The following is a 17,565-nucleotide window of genomic DNA, read 5'->3' as shown; positions in this document are numbered from 1 at the left end:
CCCTGTGGAAAATTGCTGCTTTGAGAACATCTGGGAAAACAAGGGATTTTCAAAATGGATAGGTTGTGCTTCTATGTTACAGATCAGATGGATGCACTAAAGTGAAACTCAGTGTGCTAAACATGATCTTGGCTTTTTATTCCAGACTTTGAACTAACCTTATTCTCCAATGTCAGTCAAAATAATTTTCTCAATTAAGGTCTGTCAACTAAACACGCAAAAAATGACCTTCATGGGATAGTCCTCAGGAAAAGCTAATAAATGATTGCAAAATGAGGCAAGGAAAAGCACTTGGTAAGTCTTGAATAATAAATCAGGACCTTTCTGTGTTAAGTCAAACTAAGAGGCATTTAATTTGGAACCTTCCAGTGTTTGGCTATCTGCTCAAGGAAAAAGGTTTGCAATAAATGTATATATGAAAGAAAAGCTGACAGTTGAAAAACTAAAATGAAAAGTAATGACATAATGTTAGGAGATGCCTTCAAGGAGACAAGTTATCAGAACGTTGCGATCTCCATTGAAAACATTTCTTTCTCTCTAATCGTTGTTCTGTGCACTGCTGCGGTATGATGAAATGGCCATAAACTTAGTGTGATAGGCTTGCAGAATCATTTAATTATAATTTAACATTTACTTTTATGCTATGCAATTACTTACATTGCTTTTTGCTGAAGACAATCCATTTAAGCAGCTGCACACAATGAAAAAAATAGCTGACAGGGTCAATTCTAAAGTTATACTGAGGTTTAGTTACATTCGTTTTCTACCCAGTGGACTTAACAAATTAGGCAACATGAGACTGGTTGAAACAAAATAGACAAGTATTCAGGAGCCCTTGATTCTACTCTAAACCAGCTCTTTGAATTTTGTAGTTTCTGTAATCTTTAATGGGGTAAGTGGCTTTAAAAAAAAAATCTATGAACATTGTTGTTGTATGGTTGATATTTCTTTCATTCGCTAACATTCTGTAAGAATGATACATGCTGATGTGGCTTGTTGAATCAAAGAAAGGCTGTGTCATTTATGAGCTTAAATTGATCTCCAAAGCCAGTCATCTGCATATATTGGGTGCCTATTCTAATGGGCAAGACTGGTCCATGATGTTAGACTTTTATTCTGTATTCTAGGTTTCTTTGTACTTTTTCTCTTCCTGGAAGTCTGTATCACAAGTAAGTTTTACATGAACACTTTTACTGCAAAATAATTGTTGTCTGGTTACAATGTTGATATGACCATTTGAAACATCACTTAAGACTTTTTTTGTTAAATACCATTTTCATGTTCACTCTTTGTGACTTCAGTATTAAAGATTCTATGTTAATTTTAAAATTAACAACCCATTAATTTTGACTTATGTAATTTAGAATTTGGGGTTATTCTGAAAGTAAGCAGGCTTTGCTAGAATTAGAAATTCCAAGTAAAGGGCATAATATAGAGGCTGATGGTTTTAAAGCTTTCAGGAGACAGAATTCATTTAGTTTATTCTTAGAGTAGACTAACAGTTTTGTTTTAAATAGTTGTATTAAGATATAATTAACATAAAACTCGCCCATTTACAGTGTACAATTTAAGTTTTCATTGTTGTTTTGTTTCTGGAGATAGGGAAGGTGGGAATGGTCTTCCTGCTTCTGCTGTTTTCTGTTTCCAAGGCATCATATTTTTGGGTAGCATTTTCCTGTACTCCATCAATAGAGTATTTATGAATTTAGTGTATAACAGAAGTTAACATTTCAGTTCAGCAAGAAATGATGTTTCTGTTTTGTTTCTGTTCTTTTTTTTGTTTTTTTTTTTTTTTAGAGATGGGGTCCTCACTCTGTCACACAGCCTAGAGTGTAGTGGAATGATCAAGGTCACTGCAGCCTCAAATTCCTGGGCTAAGTGATCCTCATGCCTCAGCCTCTCAAGTAGCTAGGACTACAGGTATGTGCCACCATGCAGGCTATTTAAAAAAAAAACAAAACGTTTTGTAGAGATGGAGTCTTGTTATGTTGCTCAGGCTAGTCTCAAACTCCCAGTCTGAAATGATCCTCCTGCCTTGGCCTCTCAATGCACTGTGATTATAGGCCTGAACCACCAGCCCAGCCCCCAATGTAAAGTTTTAAGATTATTCACTTAGCTGTGTAGCTATCACCACAACCTAATTTTAGAACATTTTGGGAGTCCTAGCCAGAAAAATCAGGCAAGAGAAAAAACAAATGGTGTCAAAATATGGAAAGAAGAAGTCAAACTATCTTTCTTCATGGACAATATGGTTCTATACCTAGAAAACCCTAAAGACTCCACCAAAGGGTTCCTTGAACTAATAGACAACTTCAGTAAAGTTTCAGGATACAAAACCAATGTCAAAATCAGTAGCATTTCTATACACCAATAATATTCAAGCTGAGAGCCAAATCAAGAACTCATCCCATCTACAATAGCCACCAGAAAAATAAAATACCTAGGAATATATATCTATAACTAAGAAGATGAAAGATCTCTGCAAGAAAAACTACAAAACCCTACTGAAAGACATCATAAATAGCACAAACAAACTGAAAAGCATTACATGCTCATGGATTGGAAGAATCAAAATTGTGAAAATGGCCATGCTGTCCAAAGCAATCTATAGATTCAACACTATTCCTACCAAACTGAAAAATATTATTTTTTTCACAGTATTAAAAAACAACTATTCTAAAATTAATATGAAACCAAAAATGTGCTTGAATAGCCAAAGCAATCCTTAGCAAAACAACAAAGCCAGATGCATCACATTTTCCGACTTCAAACTATACTTTAAGGCTACAGCAACCAAAACAGCATGATACTGGTACAAAAACAGACACATAGACCAGTGAAACGGAATACAGAATCAGGAAATAAGGTCACACACCTACAGCTATTTGATCTTCAACAAAGTCACCAAAAATAAGGAATGGCAAAAGGAATCCCTATTCAATAAATAGTGGTAAGATAGCTGACTAGTCATACGAAGAAGGATGAAATTGGACCCCTACATTTTATCATATATAAAAATTAACTCAAAATGAGTGATAAAATATTTAAATGTAAGACTTCAAACTATAGGAATCCTAGAAGAAAACCTAGGAAACACCATCATGAACACTGGGCTTGGGAAATAATTTATAACTAAGTTCTCAAAAGCAAATGCAACAAAACCAAAAATTGATATGTGAGACTAAATTAAACTAAAGAGCTTCTGCAGAGCAAAAGAAACTATCAACAGAGTAAACACAATGTACAGAATGGGAGAAAATATTCACAAAGTAGTCATCCAACAAAGGTCTGATACCCAGAATCTATAAGGAACTTAAATAATTAAACAAGCAAAACACAAAACCCTGTTAAATAGTGGGCAAAGGATGTGAACACTTCTCAAAAGAAGACATACATGCAGCCAACAAACATATGAAAAAATACTCAACATCCTGAATTAATGCAGGAACAGAAAGTCAGATACTGCATGTTCTCTCTTATAAGTGAGAGTTAAACATTAGGTACTCATGGACATAAAGATGGCAACAATAGACACTAGGGACTACTAGATGGAGAGGGAAAGAGGAGGACAAAGTTTGAAAACCTAACTATTGGGTATTATGCTTACTAGCTGGGTAACAGAAATACTCATATTCCAAATCTCAGCATCACACAATATACCTATGTGACAAACCTGCACATGTATCCCCTAAATCTAAAATAAAAGTTGAAATTGCATTTTAAATTTTTTTTAAATTTAGTATTTATTTAAACAAGAGAATAAATATTTAGAAACTTTTCATCCTTTGTAAAAGAAACCCTATACCAAGAGCCTTAAGCAATCAATTCCCATCTCCTCTTCCCACTCCCACCCTCACTCCTAAACAAACCTTTATTGACTTTGGGTCTCTGTGGATTTGCTTATACTGAATTTCAAATAAATGGGACAATAAAATATGCGGCTTTTGTGATTTGATCCTTTTAGTTAGCAAAATGCTTTCAAGGGTCAGTTATGCGGTAGCACGTATCAGTATTCATTTCTTTTTATTTCCAAATTATGTACAATGTATAGATATTCTAAATTTATGTATAAATCAGTTGATTAACATTTGAATTGTTTCCAGTTTTTGACTATTAGGAAATATTGCTGTAAACATTGTTTATAGCTTTTTGTAAGAACCTATGTTTTCATTTAATCACCTGGGAGTAAACTCTGTGAGTCATATGGGTGACTTTATGTATAACATTTTCAGGAATGACTAAACAGTTTGTCAAAGCAGCTGCACAATTTTGCATTTCCACCAGCAATGTATGAAGGTTCTGATTTCTCCACATCTTGTCCAATACTTGTAATTGTATTTTTAATGATCACCATTCACTGAGGATAAGGCAATATCCCTTTGCGGCTTTGATTTGCATATTCCTATGACTAACGATTTTGAGCATCTTTTCATAATACTCAATGGCCATTTGTATATATTATTTGGAGAAGTGTCTAAAGTCCTTTGTCCATTTAAAAAAATTGTATTGTTGGGCCAGGTGCCGTGACTCACGCCTGTAATCCCAGCACTTTGGGAAGCCGAGGTGGATGGATCACCTGAGGTCAGGGGTTCAAGACCAGCCTGGTCAACATGGTGAAACCCCATCTCTACTAAAAATACAAAAAATTAGCTGGGTGTGGTGGTGTGTGCCTGTAATCCCAGCTACTTGGGAGGCTGAGGCAGGAGAATTGCTTGAACCTGGGAGGTGGAGGTAGCAGTGAGCCGAGATTGCGCCATTGCACTCCAGCCTGGGCAACAAGAACAAAACTCTGTCTCAAAAAAAAAAAAAAAAAAAAATTATAATAATTTGTGTTGTCCTGTTATTAAATTGTAGAAATTTCTTATATATTAAATTTGTTATTTTCCAGTTGTTTTGATGATAACCATGCCAGCTGATATGAAATGGTATTTCATTGTGGTGTTTTGGCATTTCTCTAATGACTAAAGATGTTGACCATCTTTTCACCGGTTTGTTGACCATTTATGTATCTTTGGAGAAATGCCTATTCAAATCTTTTGCCAATCCTTGGATTGGATTGTTTATTTGTTGTTGAGTTGTTGTTCTTTATATATTCTGGATAATAAGCTATTACGAGATATATGGTTTGCAAAATTTTTCTCTCATTCTGTTTGTTGTCTTCTCACTTTCTTGATAATTTCCTTTGAGACACAAAATTTTCTAATTTTGATGAAGTCCAACTTATCTATGTTTTTCTTTTGCTGCTTATTTTTACTGTCATACCTAAGAATCAATTGTCAATTCCAAATTCATGAAGATTTACCTCCATGTTTAGGTTTTCATTCATTTTAAATTAATTTTTGTATATAATGTTGAGTAGAATTTCATTCAAGTAACTTCAAATGACTTCATTGTTTTGAATGCAGACATTCAGTTGCTTCAGTATCACCTGTTGAAGAGACAATTCTTTCCCAATGGAAAGAAATCTCCACCCTTGTCAAATTCAGTTGGTAATACATGCATGGATTTATTTTTGGACTCTCAGTTCTATTCCATTTGTCTACATTTCTATATTTATATATGTATGTCAATAGTGCACTGTTTTAATTATTGTGTGTATGTACCACTTGCATTGTAATATGGACCATTTACATTCCATGTTAATTTGAGAATCAATTTTTCTATTTCTGTACAAAAAGGCTGCTGAAATTTTGATAGGAATTGCATTTAATCTGTAGATTCCTTTGAGTAGTATTGAAATCTTAACAACATTAAGTTTTTCAGTTGATGAACATAGGTTATCTTTCCACTTATTCCTTTCGCAATGTTTTGCAGTTTTCAGTGTACAAGTCTTTCACCTCCTTGGTTCAATTTATTGTTAGGTGTTTTATTCTTTTAAATGCTATTGTAAATGAATTGCTTTCTTAATTTACTTTTCAGGTTTTTCATGGATGGTGTATAGAAACAACTGATTTTTGTGTGTTGATCTTGTATTTTGTGACTTTGAGGGATTTATTTATTAGCTCTTGTAATTTCTGTGGATTCTTTTGGGATTTCCCCTATATGGGGTCAGTTCTGTGAATAGACATAATTTTACTTCTTTTTTTCCAATTTGAATGCCTTTTACTTTTTGTCTAATTGCCCTGGCTAAAACTTCCAATACAATGTTCAATAACAGTGTTGAAAGCAGACATCCTTGTCTTGTTCTAGATTTTAAGGGGGAAAGTCTTTAGGTCTCTCAACACTGAGTATGTTAACTGTAGATTTTTCATAAGTGCCTCTTTATCATGTCGAGAAACTTACCTTTTAATACTGGTAAGGTTATAATTTTTTGCTTTCAACCATCGTATATTTTAAAGAACTTAGGAGGGGAAAAATAGTCTGTCTACACAGATAGTTACCATTTCTGTGGTTCTTTCATTCTTAAAGTTATCACTTTCCCTCTAGTATCATATTTCTTCTCTCTCAAGATACTCCTTTACCATTTTTTTGGAGCAGATATACTGTTAGCAAATTATCTTAGGCCTCCTATATCTGAGAATGTGCTTATCTCACCTTTATTCTTACATATTGTTTTCTCTGAATATTGATAGTTCTTTTACTTTAAAAATATCATCCCAGTACCCTTGGACTCCATGGTTTCTAATGAGAAGTCCATTGTCATTTAAATCATTGTCTCCTATAAATCATATGTCATTTATTTCTGGCTTTAAGATTTCTTTGTTGTTAATTTTCAGAAATTTGATTGTGTTATTTCTGGGCATAGATTTATTTGCATTTATTTTAGTTGAGGTTAGCTGAGCTTCTTGAATCTGCAAGTTTATGTACTTAACCAAATTCAGTTACGTTTTCAGCCGTGATTTCTTTGCTTTTTCCCCTACATTTTGTTTTCTTCTTTCTTCTGGCACTATAACCAAACACATATTACCCCAGTTGCTATTGTCTGACAGATCCATGAACTTCTGTTTAATTTTTTCAATTATTTTTCTTTTTATTGTTCTGAGTGGATAATTTCTACTAAACTATCTTCAATTCACTGACTCTCTGTCTTCTTTACTCTGCTATTGGATCTTTCCAGGAAATTTTTGTTTTAGTTTTTGTACCCCAGCCTTGAGGGACCTTACTTGTGGTAATAGATCTCCACTGAACTGGTCAAGCCAGTTTCTCCAGAGGAACGCTCGTAAAAAGGTACACCTCAATCTTTTTTCTTTTTTTTCTTGCAACGGAGTCTCGCTCTGTCTCCCAGGCTGGAGTGCAGTGGTGATCTCGGCTCACTGCAAGCTCCACCTCCTGGGTTCACATCATTCTCCTGCCTCAGCCTCCGGAGTAGCTGGGACTACAGGTGCCCGCCACCACGCCCAGCTAATTTTTTATATTTTTGGTAGAGACGGGGTTTCACCATGTTAGCCAGGATGGTCTTGATCTCCTGACCTCATGATCCGCCTACCTCGGCCCCCCAAAGTGCTGGGATTACAGGCGTGAGCCACCGTGTCTGGCCTCACCTTTACTTCTTGAAGCTTGACTATAATAGCTTCTTTAAATTTTTTTCAGTTAATTCTAACATCTGGATCATGACAGGATTGGCATCTGTTGATTCCTGCTTCTACTTATGCTGACTAGTTTTGGATTGCATTTTGGATACTTAATATACTGTGTTATGAGAGTCTGGGTCTTATATAATTCTTATGGAGATTATTGAAAAGAGAGAGAGAGAGATGTTCATAGACTTGGAGATTTAAGCTAAAAGTACCAAACCACTTTCTGTAAGCAATGGTTCTAAGTGGGTTCAATTTTCAGAGTTTGTAGTGTTGTTTGGCTGTCTCCCATGTGTTGCCATTCAGAAGCCACAGTCTGAGACCTTGGGGATGGCCTACCTATCAGTTCTCAGAGTCTTTCGTTAGGCTTATATTCATGCTTATGTAGCTCGTAGGGGAGACCCACAATTCAGACACAACTTTATGGAATTGCTTTCTTGAATTCTCCCCTCTTTACAGTCTTTGTGACACTTTTTGGTTCTGAAAGGCCCTGATTCTGCTCTTCTGTCTAGAAGGATAGGGCTTTAGTTTTCCCTCTCTGCTGTGAACATTCCACAACTGTGTCTGCCACTGAAGCTAAGTAGCAGGGTATAGAGAGAAACAAAGAATGGGGATGTTCCCTCACATTCTTAGGACCACGGCCTCTCTTGCCAGAGGGAAGGGTTGCATTCCCGCAGGGTTTTAAATGCCTGCCCAGCTACCACTGTTATTGTTATCACCTCTGTGACAGTACTGCCATAGATTTTCTTGGGTCTGGGATGGAAAAAACAAAAAGCAAAACAGTCAAATTTTTATACTTTCCCCAGGAACTGACCCCAGGGACTCCTTTTCCTGCTGGAGACTAGAAATTGAGGTCTTCTTTTACAGCTTTCTGCCTACACTCAGTCCAGAATTTTGAACTTTGTGATACTTTTCATTCCACTGTGGGAGATACCAGAGGCAAAAAACAAGAAACTCCCCCTTAAATTGGTCTTACTTTGAGTACTCATTTCCTTATTTCATTCTGCCTGATACCATTTAACATTTCAGAGTCTTCAGAGAGCTGCTCAATGTATCTGTTTTAGTCATTCATTGTACTCAACAGGAGAGACAAGGTGACATATGCTTACTTTTATCTGAACTGGAGCCAGAATCTTAAATATATATTGAAAAGATTATATTAGATAATTTTTTATTTATGTCTATCTTATTTACTTCCCCCCCCCCCCCATATATTGTTAGGCTTAAATGTCCTAAAGCATTCTAGGCAAATAGCACAAATAGCTTTTTTTAAAAGCCCCTCTAAGTATATTCCATTACCTCAGTTAGTATCTAGCCTCATTACTTCTTTATATTATTCCATTAAATTTTAAGTCAATTTTCTTTAGTTTTAACTATGGTGTATTATATCATTTTCCAAATAAAATGTTGCTTATAAATATCTAGAGGGATTAGAAAGTTTAATAACTCTATTTAAATAAAAATTATTGTGTGTATATATACACATTTTAAAATAATTACACAATGAAGGGAAAGAAAGCAAAATTTTAATAACTATTCCTCTCATTAGAGGAGCAGAACAAATTTTTACCTCTTGGATGCATGTTTACAGTTTGCTGAATATGCACTTCAAAATAACGTACATATATAGAATGTAATTTTTAGAGGAACTCTTACTTCTGATTGACCTGATATATACCCTAAAAGGTTTTTATCTTTGTTCTTATGGTCGTCATGTTAGAGAAGGTAGTTATGCAAACATAAGCAGGGTAGGAGAATGGCTCCCCCAACAAGGAATGTCAGGCAACTATCAGGTGATAATCAGCCAGTTGTTAAACTGTCGCTTTAAAATCTTAATTGGTTGCAGCCAGGGAAAGGCAGTCTCTAATAGCTAGAAAACACCTGAAGCTGGTGATCAGTAGCTTCCCAATAAGATCTCAGGAGTTGAGCAAGTGGGCTCAAGCATGTGCATTAAGAGGTAAAATGGTGGAGTTTAACTGGTACATGATCTACCTCTAGGAAAGCTTGACTGATAAGGAAGAAATGTTTCAAGTAAGCATGTGCACAACTTCAGTAAACACACTGTGCATGTGGCCTCTCCTAAGTGCTGGCAGGCTACTACGCATGTGGACAGCCTGCTTCAAGGGAAGAATCAGGGGAGAAAAAAAACCCTGCAAACCCTGGAACCATGCCAATATATAAAATCCCAAGTCAAGAGCTGAACAGGGCACTTGGATCTCTCAAGTCCCCTGCTTGGCCTTCTTCCAAGTGTTCTTTACATCCTTTCGTTCCTAGTCTAAAAGTTTTTCATAAACTTTCATTCCTGCTCTAAAACTTGCCTTGGTCTCTCCCTCTGCCTTAAACCTACTTCTGCCCCTCAGCCAAATTCTTGCCTCCGAGGAGGCAAGGGTCAAATTTACTGCAGAGCTGTACAGATTCACTGCTGGCAGCAATCACAACTCATTATATATTTTCGCTTAATAATTATAGGCATACCAAAACTTTTGTGGGGTTTAATAAGAAGAATCAAGGTAAGTTCAGGTTTACCTGCTGAGTAAGTGTGAGAACACTAGGGTAAGGATAGGAATGGAGGCTATAACTCATCCTTGAAAATAATTATATATGCCTGTCACTATATGCCTTTTAAAAACAAAATTGAATAATAACTAAGCTAGTAAAGGAAGAGGTAAAGACTTTTTACAATCAGAAACGGAAAAAAAAAAAAAAAAAAAAAGAACAGAAGAGCGTTATGTTTCCCTAAGGTGGATCTTTTTGTGGTAGACTATAACAAAGCAATAAAGGAATCGGCAATACTTGCATACCCAGTGGACTATTTAAATATTACTGTGACTGAGAACAAAAGACTTCCAGATTTCCCTAGCTCTCTTGTTTAAATCTATATGGGAATACAGATTTAGAGCTAAATGGAGCACAATCACACAGGGAGTCTTTGGAGGCTACAAGGACTATGAATATTGATGGGAATTCACTTCTGTTTTGTGCTCTGAACAAATGACAACAGAGTAGTAAACAACTATTTCCTTGGAGATGCAAATAGATTCCATAGGCTGTGAACTGAAACTCTTTCTCACTCAGATCTTATTCAAAGCAAACAGTGTATTTAGAAGGGTACGCATACCCTAACAATTAGACAGGATATGGCAAACTAGAAACAAAGAAATGGAATTAATTCCAACTCCTTATAACTATAAAGAAGTTTTTTTTTCCTCTCTCTCCAAATAAGCTAGAGATGGTATTATTTCTGTTTCATATTTTTAAAAATAAATGAATTCATTCTTGTAAAGTTGCCTTTGAGTATTTAGCAAAATTGTCCTAGATCTGAACTCTACAAGTGCCATCTTTCAGAGCAATACAATATTTCCTGGAAGATTGTTACAAATGTCATTTTACTCATGTTGAAAAACTCTGTTTTCCAAATAGATAAATTTCTCTTTGGGGTCTGCAGAGGCTCATAAGTGACCTTCCAGATACAAGCTGCTATTGAGAGTTAAGGGGATGATCAAAAATCACAGTAGTTGATGCCAGACCTGAATAATAATATTCTAAAAAGGAAAATAGGATACTTTCTTTTTGCCTAGAAAAGGAGCAAAGGCTACGGTGTGGAAATTCAGAGAAGGAAAAATATGCTGAACCTGAACATGGATGAGCAAATTATCAGAAATAATGGGGTCAAATAATAAAACTGTCCTTATAGAATTTAGCACGACATCTATCAATAATTATTATAAAGCATTAACTTAAAGAACAATAGTTTGTAAAGAGCAGGAAAATTTAGGTCGTTCACAAAACATACAACAAAAGTAAATTTGTGTATTTCTGTGGGGGCATGGACATCTCAAAGTCCATTTTGGAATACCTGTTGAGTTCCCTGAGGGCGAGGCTATGTGTTATTTTTCTTTGTGTTTCCAGGATTCAAGTTAAACTGTAAATTCGTAGGCAAATCAGCAGTCTGTTTTAATGGAAAACTCTAAGAATCAGTCCATCAGGGTGCTCAGATATCACTGAAAATGCAGCAGAATGGAAAAAAAAAATCTCTTTTCCTGATCTACTCTGAGGAAGACCATTGCATTCTGTTTGAAAACATTTTTCGTAGGTCCTTGGTGTAGGCAGTGACCTCAGTGAGTATGTTCAAGTGATAAAAGATGACTGATTGCCTTCTCAAGAGCATGTTTTTTTTTTTTTTAAATTTATGTAGTTTATTTTATTTTATTTTTTACCTGAAGGGCTTTAGTGTTCTTCAGCAAAAGGCACAAGTTTTCCAAAGAGCAGAGTAACAAAAGAGCAAGCTAGAAATGGGGTTTAAATTCTATCACCAGTAGCTCTCATTTTCTTCATCACATGAGACTTCGTTTTCTCTCTAAATAAATATTTAAAACTATTCACACATTTGTTAAAAGAGGCAGCAAAGTGTTAGCCTCCTTGGGGCAGGCACCCACGTGATTCAGCCTGGATCTGTTTATAAATCACCATCACAGGTGCTACACAACGAATGCTATTTTTTTCCCATCTTGATACAGAATGTTCTTGCTAACAGGGAGTGAGTAAGCCAGTACCTTTTCTCTATCCAAACATTTGAGAATTAGGTGCTAGATTTTACAAATTCTGTTGGAAACTATCAATTTCATCAAAATTTCCTAAAACATTCCTCTATACCTTCTGATATGGTTTGACTCTGTGTCCCCACCCAAATCTCACCATGACTTGTAATAATCCCCACGTGTTGTGGGAGGGACTCAGCTTTAGGTAATTGAATTATGGGGGTGGGTTTTTCCCATGTGTTCTTGTGATAGTGAATAAGATGCATGAAATTTGATGGTTTTATAAAAGCACAGTTCCTTTGCACACACCCTCTTGCCTGCTGCCATGTAAGACATGTCTTGCTTCCCCTTTGCCTTCCATCATGATTGTGAAGCCTCCCCAGCTATATGGAACTGTGAGTCCATTAAACCTCTTTCCATTATAAATTACCCAGTCTCAGTTATGTCTTTATTAGGAGCGTGAGAACAGACTGGGGCTGGGCACGGTGACTCACACCTGTAATCCCAGCACTTTGGGAGGCCAAGGCAGGTGGATCACCTGAGGTCATGAGTTTGAGACCAGCCTGGCCAACATGGTGAAACCCTGTCTCTACTAAAAATACAAAAATTATCTAGGCATGGTGGCGGGTGCCTGTAATCCCAGCTACTCAGGAGGCTGAGGCAGGAGAATTGCTTAAACCCAGGAGGCAGAGGTTCCAGTGAGCTGAGATTGCACCATTGCACTCCAGCCTGGGTGACAAGAATGAAACTTCATCTCAAAAAACAAACAAAAAAGAGAGAGAGAAAGAGAAAGAGAGAGAGAGAAAGAAAAGAAAGAAAGAAAATAAAAGAAAGAAAAAGAGAAGGAAAGAAGACAGAAAGAAAGAAAGAAAAGAAAAGAAAAGAAAGAAAACAGACTAATAGAGCACATTGGTACTGGGAAATGGAGCATTGCTATAAAAATAGCTGAAAATGTGGAAGCGACTGTGGAACTGGGTAATAGGCAGAGGTTGGAACAGTTTGGAGGGCTTGGAAGAAGACAGGAAGGTGTGGGAAAGTTTGGAACTTCCTAGAGACTTGTTAGATGGCTTTGACCAAATGCTGCTCATCTCAGATTGAGATGAGGAACTTGTTGGGACTGGAATAAAGGTGACTCTTGCTATGTTTTAGCAAACAGGCTGGCAGCATTTTGCCGCTGCCCTAGAGATCTGTGGAACTTTGAACTTGAGAGAAATGATTTAGGGTATCTGGCAGAAGAAATTTCTAAGCAGCAAAACATTCAAGAGGTGACTTGGTGGGGGTGTTAAAAGCATTCAGCGTTTTGTATTCACAAAGATATGGTTTGAAATTGGAGCTTATGTATAAAAGGGAAGCAGAGCATAAAATTTCAGAAAATTTGCAGCCTGGTAATGTGGTAGAAAAGAAAACCCCATTTTTCTGAGGAGAAATATGAGCTGGCTGCATACATTTACATAAGTAACAAGGATCCAAATGTTAATCACCAAGACAATGGGGAAAATGTCTCCAGGGCATGTCAGAGGTCTTCACAGAGGTGCCTCCCATCACAGTCCTGGAGGCCTAGAAGGAAAATGGCCTTGCTGCTTTGGGCAGTCTTGGGATTTGGTGCTCTGGCTTAAAGGCCCAAGGTACAGCTTGGGCCATGTCTTCAAAGGGTAAAGCTCCAAGCCTTGGCAGCTTCCATGTGATGTTGAGCCTGCAGGTGCACAGAAGTCAAGAATTGGGGTTTGGGAACCTCCACCTAGATTTCAGAGGATGTATGGTAATGCATGGATGTCCAGGCAGAGGTGTGCATAAGGGGTGGAGTCCTCATGGAGAACCTCTGCTAGGGCAGTACAGCCGGAAAATGTGGGGTGGGAACCCCCACATAGAGTCCCCACTGGGGCACTGCCTAGGGGAGCTGTGAGAAGAGGGCCACTGTCCTCCAGACCCCAGAATGGTAGATCTACTGACATGCACTTGGAAAAGCTGCAGACACTGAATGTCAGCCTGTGAAAGTAGCCACAGGGGCAGAGCTGCCCAAGACCAAAAGACCATGGTAACCCACTCACGCATCAGCATGACCTGGATGTGAGACATGGAGTCAAAGTAGATTGTTTTGGAACTTTAAGATTTGACTGCCCCACTGGATTTCAGACTTGCATCATGCTCGTAGCCCCTTCATTTTGGCCAATTTCTGGAATGAGTGTATCTACCCAATCGTTGTACCCCCATTGTATCTAGGATGTAACTAATTTGCTTTTCATTTTACAGGCTCATAGGCAGAAGTGAATTGTCTTGTGTCAGATGAGACTTTGGACCATGGACTTTTGAGTTAATGCTGAAATGAGTTAAGACTTTAGAGGACTGCTGGGAAGGCAGTATTGTGTTTTGAAATGTGAAAGGGACATGAGATTCGGTAGGGTCCAATGACAGAATAATATGGCTTGTCTCTGTGTCCCCTCCCAAACCTCACATTGAACTGTAATAATTCCCATGTGTTGTGAGCAGAACTCAGTAGGAGGTAATTGAATCATAGGGGCAGGTTTTTTCCTGTGCTGTTCATGTGATAGTGAATGTCTCACAAGATCTGATGGTTTTATAAAAGAGCAGTTCCTCTGCCCACACCCTCTTGCCTGCTGCCATGTAAGACATGTCTTGCTCCTCCTTCACCCTCTGCCATGATTGTGAGGCCTCCCAGCCACGTGGAATGGTGAGTCAATTAAACCTCTTTCCTTATAAATTACCCAGACTCAAGTATGTCTTTATTAGCAGCATGAGAGCAGACTAACACACCTTCCTTTCATAAACTGGGCTGTCTCTGCTGTCCCAGATTTCTCTATTCCTTCTCTTCCAGTAGCTCCACCTTGCAGAGATGCTGTCAAATATGCACAAGCTCTTATATTCTCAGTGTCTTCCCAAGATGAAGCCAAGTCCTGATGAGCTGAATCTAAGAGTTCTTTTCGTCTTGACATACTGGCAGCCAGCTAACCCAACCATGGCCCTATTTTCTCCAACCATTACTAAAAATGTTCTCTCTCTCTCTCTCTCTCTTTTTTTTTTTTTTTTTTTTTTGAGACAGTTTCACTCTTGTCCAGGCTGCAGTGCAATGGAGCAATCTCGGCTCACTGCAACCTCCGCTTCCAAGGTTCAAGCAATTCTCCTGCTTCAGCCTCCCGAGTAGCTGGGATTGCAGGCGTGCACCACCATGCCCATCTAATTTTGTATTTTTAGTAGAGACGAAGTTTCTCCATGTTGGTCAGGCTGGTCTCGAACTCCTGACCTCAGGCGATCCACCCACCTCGGCCTCCCAAAGTGCTGGGATTACAGATGTGAACCACTGCGCCTGGTCCATTTTCTCTTTAATTTTGTAAATCCACTTCTGTTTTCTCTGGCCTCTCAAAATTGCAAATATGCTCTTTGTAAAACTTCTGCTCTTTGTTAGATGCCTACTCATCCTCAATTACCTCACTGATCCTTCTTGACACTGGCTCCTCCTTGAGGAAATCACCTTCATCGCAGCTTCTACCAATGGACGGAAGGCTGTCATTCTCCCAAACCATATTTATATTCTGGTCTGTAGTTTTGGTCCATGTCTAAAGGTTGCTGGTTGAACCTGGTCACTCATTCTCTTCTCCTTCTATGTTAATAGAATGCCTACTTTATAGCTGAGTCATAGTTGTCTTGAGTAAAGCTATTTCTCAGAATTCCTTACAATTGGGTGGCATGAGACTGGGTTAAGTATCTAAGGAGGTGTCAGCAGAAACAGTGTATTTAACTTCCTGAAGTGTCTTTAAAGGAAGAGAACTGACCCTTCTTCCCTTTCTATTATTGGCTTGAAGGTAGATGTGATGGTGGAGTTGGAATAGCTGTGACTTGGGGAATGGAGGCCACATTTTGCATTATTTGCATAAAGTCAAATTAACATGTCTTGGCTCATTATTGCATTTAATGAAATATGAGTCTTGTATTTACAATAATTAAACAACAATTTAAATCTTTACTGTAGTCTTTGGAGAAAATGCCAAAAAATGTTGAATTCATACAGCAGAACTTCTCATTTTTTATTCCTTTATGTCTTTCTCTTTCAATATCTTATATCCATGGGCAAGTCAGAATGGAGGAAATATTCTTCCCGTACCACTTGCTTAAGTCCCCAGATTTTTATAGAAATTGGCTTTATTTACAGGTAGAGTGAAGATAAGTGTTGTATTAGAGTGTGATGTTATAAAAATTCTTATTTGCAGACATTGTTGAATTCCATATAGTTAGTGAGTTAAGCTGGCATATATATTTCTTGTGTCCAACACTAGGCAAGTTAGTAGTCCTGTATTACAAATTGCTTTTCTCTCAAAAGTCTTGTAAAACATAACACAAACTAAAGTTTAAATAAAACGAACTGCTGTACTTCCTTTTGACTCCTAACCATAAAAGCTCAGGAAAAATATATACACTTTGGGATATGGAACAGATAATTAATGGTTGCCTATAATTCTGAAGCTGAGCATGTTCAATCTGGGTAATTACGCCAAATCAGGCAGAAACACTATTATTGGCTTTTCAATGCTATTGTGCCACTAGGCTTTTTACCTTTGTTTTTCCACTTGAAATGAGACATGACACCATAATTGAATATATCCTGAAGTTGATGACAAACTTTGAAATATGCAAAAGTACTTTCCCCCTACTGAGTACTCACGAACAGTTCTAAAAGTAGCTGGGACCAATCTCCCAAGTCTAAAGATAACAATGTATTTTACGTGATCTTTCTAAATTCTCTTCTGGAGGGACACCAAATACCTTTATATTTGTAATTCCAATGTGAAGCTTTTAAAAATGCTTTCAAATCAACTTTTAACTATTTTATGGGTACTCTGTTCTGTTTGAGTGAGAGAACAGAGAATAAGGTCTGAGAACAAGTTGAAGAAGCAGAACATCCTATAATTAGAATTAATAATTAGAATTAGTAAGGATATGAGTCGTTTGGCCCTAACCCCAATTTTCAGGGAAGAACACTGAAACTCATTGAATTTAGGTGTTTTTTTTTTTTTTTCTTTTTAAGTCATCCAGATTGGTTGTGGAGTATCAAGAACTAATATCTGATTCCCATCAAGGAGAGTGCGTTCACTACTCCAGGAGTTTTGGGTTTCAGAGTTCAATCTGATGTCAGCTATTTAACAAGAATTGAGAAAATAAACACTATTCAAACTATTTTATTGATTGATTGAGATAGGGTCTCACTCTGTAACCCAGGCTGGAGTGGAGCGGCACTATCATGTCTCACTGCAGCCACGTTCTCCTGGGCTCAAGTGAACCTCTCACCTCAGCCTCCTGAGTAGCTGGGACTATATTTTATAGTGTTGATTTTATGTCCATCATTTTAGCTGCAACATTGTTAAATAATCATAGTAACTTCAAAAACATGTGACACAGCAGTTGGGATAAGCTAGCCAGAGAGAGAGAGAGAGAGAGAGAGAGAGAGAGAGAGACAGAGAGACAGAGAGACAGAGAGAGAGAGAGCGCAATAGAATTGTAAT

General features: G+C 37.5%; 1 long non-coding RNA gene across 5 annotated transcripts in view; it reads left to right on the top strand.

Annotated features, from left to right (window-relative positions):
- Nucleotides 1-17,565, top strand: part of LOC123571883 (uncharacterized) — a 165,341-nt gene that overhangs the window by 104,507 nt on the left and 43,269 nt on the right. For 3 of the 5 annotated variants that reach the window (XR_010584979.2, XR_010584976.2, XR_010584977.2), the window contains 2 exons: nt 146-294; nt 1,798-1,920. This is a non-coding gene — a long non-coding RNA (uncharacterized lncRNA). Of the gene's footprint in view, nt 1-145; nt 295-1,797; nt 2,438-17,565 lie in introns of those variants that run through there. The other 2 variants (XR_012431794.1, XR_012431795.1) reach the window with 1 other exon arrangement.

The sequence above is a fragment of the Macaca fascicularis genome, chromosome 2 (genome assembly GCF_037993035.2).
Source record: "Macaca fascicularis isolate 582-1 chromosome 2, T2T-MFA8v1.1".
NCBI classification, from domain to species: domain Eukaryota; kingdom Metazoa; phylum Chordata; class Mammalia; order Primates; family Cercopithecidae; genus Macaca; species Macaca fascicularis.
The sequence above is the reverse complement of the archived record's forward strand: the minus strand, read 5'-3'. Positions and strand labels throughout refer to the sequence as shown.